Raw genomic sequence first — 3,871 nt, forward strand, 5'->3', positions numbered from 1 at the left:
TAACCAGCACTACACAACAAGTCTTTGACTGACTATAAAGCTTATCCATCTTTACAACTGAAGAGTTGCTCACTTAAAACATAAAGTATGTTGTTTTTTTTTATTATTATTTAATTTTGTCATTGTTTATTGTTTGAGTCTTTATTTGGTTCATTTTGAAACATAAGGTATATTTTAAAAACTTTTTGTTTAATTTTTTGTATCACTATTTAATTCTTTAGAAAGGATTGTTTTAATAATTCTACGCTTTTGTTCTGTATCAGACGTTTTTGTTAATTAATTTTAAAAATATTTAGGATAACGATTTAACTGATTTTGTTTTTTCGTAGATGAAAGAAATCTCTCAACATCGCTGTCGTCGTTCACGTCGATCGAAGAATGATAAATATCTTCTACCCCAGAAAATAAAAAGAGAGGATGCCCAGAGGTATGGACAACTTGGTAACAAAAATTGTGGCCCACATATGAACCCCTATAGATAGATGGTTGGTTTTAATACTGAAGAAAAGAAAGGAAGGATCTTAAGGAGCAAACCATGTTCTTATATATGCACCTTATTTATCACATTCGATCCATTTAATCCACATGAAGATGGACTATTAGACTGGGATATTAACATTGAGATAGAACGTAATTTAAATACATCCTGCCTTGAAATTCAATTTGAAGGCAAGGATTCAGAATGTGATTTTGTGGATCTGAGAGGACATTTTGGACTAACTGATCTCAAGGAGATATTTAAAAGAATAATATATATTCTCCCAGAAGTCGAGCTATCCAAAATATTCAAAATAATCCCATCCTTTAAATATGAAAAGGTTTTAAAGCATACTGAAAAGATTAAAAGTCTTTTCACAATTGAAAAGTATTGGTGTAGATTTTCAATTTTTTTTAGTGTTCTATTCAAACCTGTTATTGTTACTAAATTGGAGTATTTGCTTGGTAAATAACAGTGTATGTAATTTGGTACTAAGTTGGATTTGTGCTGATTGAAATTGAATTGAAATTGAAATAAGTTTATTGAGGTAAAATACACACAAAGGGATGAGGTAGCTCAAGCTATTCTCACCCCGTTCAGTACAACGTGTTAATATATACATATACACACATCACAAATAAACATATTACCAAACATTCTGAGAGGTAAAAATATACATTTCCTCCCTCACAAGGAGTATGGTATCAGACGTACACACAAATACTTTTATGACCTAGGTATACTGTATAGACAATTTGCAAGACACCTGCAGATAATTCAACAAAATATTACAATCTTGGTGCAAAATTCTTATATCTCTCAAGAATATCATCAACCTTTCCGTTGTGACACATCCAGGCTATTTGTTCAGGAACAGTCCTTATCTCAGTGTTTCTATATACACTAATCAACGGACAATCAAGAATATAATGGGCAAGGGTGTGAGACCTTAACATACCACATAGTTTACACTTCGTGTCATTACCATGAACATCTATCCCATATTCCCAGTAATATTTGTACCCAAGCCTGAGCCGCATGTACACAGAGTCACTCCAAGCATTTCTCCTTTTACCATAAGTGAAATGGGTGTTTTGACTCACATACATGTAGTGTTGCATGGTTTGACTACTCTCATACATTATCTCTCTCCTCTCCACTCCCGCCTGTGCCTGAATATTTCTGATTTTGCTTCTTATTTGTCTCATTGTGAATTCACATTCAATGTCAACTTGTGGTTTTGATGTGGCACGTTTGGCCAAGTCATCCGCCACCTCGTTGAGCACTATTCCAACATGAGATGGAATCCACATGAATTTCACACTATAACCTTTCAGCTGTATCTCAGTTATTCTTCTCTTACAGTCCTCCACTATAGACATGAAGACTGGGTTTCTACTGTTTAAGGACTCCAGTGCTCCTCGGCTATCGACAAATACAAAAACATTTTTGTCGTCATGACGTACTTCCTCCAAACACGCCAGAATGGCCTGCAGTTCAGCTTGTGTGGATGATATATAATTACTAAGCCGGAGTTCAATTATCCTGTCCACAGTCCCAAACTCCGTATAATCCCTTATTAGGACACCACACCCTGCCCTGCCATCCTCCGCCACCGACCCGTCGCAATATACATGTAAACTGTTGCCTCTTGGTAACCGAGATATCATGCTTCCTTACAAACACCGTAATTGTCCCGGTTCATGATGAATCTTTTTCACCTTGAGGGGTATAATTTCGACGTCTATTTTCTGTACTTTCCAGGGAGCAGATATATTACACTGTCGAGAGGGTTTACAGCAGTCAAGTACGTCGTATTCCCTGAGGTCATGAGCTAATCCTCTCGTATAGCGAGTCTCCCTCAGTTTCCTGGAAGTGTGTACGTCACTCAAGCAGGTCTGAACGCTCTCAAACAGCTTATCCCCTCCTTTTCTCCGCATGAAACGAATAGATACTCTAGTGTTAATGTCACGGACTCTATCACACACACTCTGTAAATTTAATTCCATTCTCATTATTTCAATCATTGCATTTCTTTGACATCCAAGAATAATCCTCATAGCCTCGTTCTGTATCAGCTCTATTTTTTGAATTCTGCCTTGGCCTGTGTAAGACAATACGGGTGCTGCGTAGTCTATCAGGGATCGAACAGTGCTTATGTATAACATCCGCAAGATAGGTACCCCAACACCTTTACCAGAAAAAGCCAGTGCTTTTAGAGGATGCAGACGGGCTTTACATAAGGTGCTGATATGATTTATTTCAGCATTTTTACTCTCACATGTGTATCCAACATACATGCCCAGATACTTGTACTTCTGTACACGGCTCAGTTCCACACCATTTAGAGTAAGTGTTATATTTCTTCGTTTCCTATACTCGTATTTGGTTTTATCTGCATTTATAACTAAGCCTAACTTGTGACAGGTTGTACCAAGTATGTTAAGAGCATCTTGAATTTTGTTCCCAGAAGTGCCTTGTATAAGAATGTCATCAGCATATATGATCGTCGTGACCCCTGGAGGATACATCTCTGATGCTAATCTGTTCATTAATACATTGAATAAGGTGGGACTTAATACTCCCCCTTGTGGGGTACCTAACTGAAACCTCCGTTCCTCAGACATGTATCCCTGGTAATACACCTGACCTTTTCTGCCTTGCAGGTAATCCCTTATCCAGTGTAGCAATCTCCCTGTTATTCCCAGATTGGCTAATTCGTATAAGATTACTTCCCCATTGGCTTTATCAAACGCTCCTTGTAGATCAACAAAAACTCTACAATTGTCATCCACATTAGACAAACACTTTAAGAGACAATCCGCAGTACTTTTGCCTTTGATAAAACCAAAGAGATTATTGGACATGTTATCACCTACAAGGTAGAGTAGCCTATTTAACAAAATCCTTTCCATCATTTTACAAAAGCAGGATATTAAGGAGACAGGTCTGTAGCCTCCGTTTGACTTAGGGATAGGAATGATGACAGCCTCTTTCCATTTTCTTGGTAACTTTCCCTCTCTATAACTCATATTAAACAAATCAAGTAAGGGATTAGGTTTCATACCGGCTAAATAATTAAGTATGTCATACGTTACTCCATCTTTTCCCGGAGCAGTGGAGCTGCCACTTTTTATAGCATCCAGTAGCTCATCGTGGGTTATCTCAGTGCATGCTATAGATCTTGTATTTAAGGCACATAAAGTTACTCCATTTCTAATATTTTCCCATGACTCAATGGTGACTCTCGTGTCTGCAGGTAAGGACTCCATACCAGCAGCACTTGCCCATTTATCTACTAACTCATTAGCAACTTTCCCTGGATCTGAGTGAGCAATGAATTTAGTCTTACAACCCCTGACTTTATTTACTGCTCTCCATATGTCTTTAAGG

This window comes from Procambarus clarkii, chromosome 42, assembly GCF_040958095.1.
Source record: "Procambarus clarkii isolate CNS0578487 chromosome 42, FALCON_Pclarkii_2.0, whole genome shotgun sequence".
Classification (NCBI taxonomy): domain Eukaryota; kingdom Metazoa; phylum Arthropoda; class Malacostraca; order Decapoda; family Cambaridae; genus Procambarus; species Procambarus clarkii.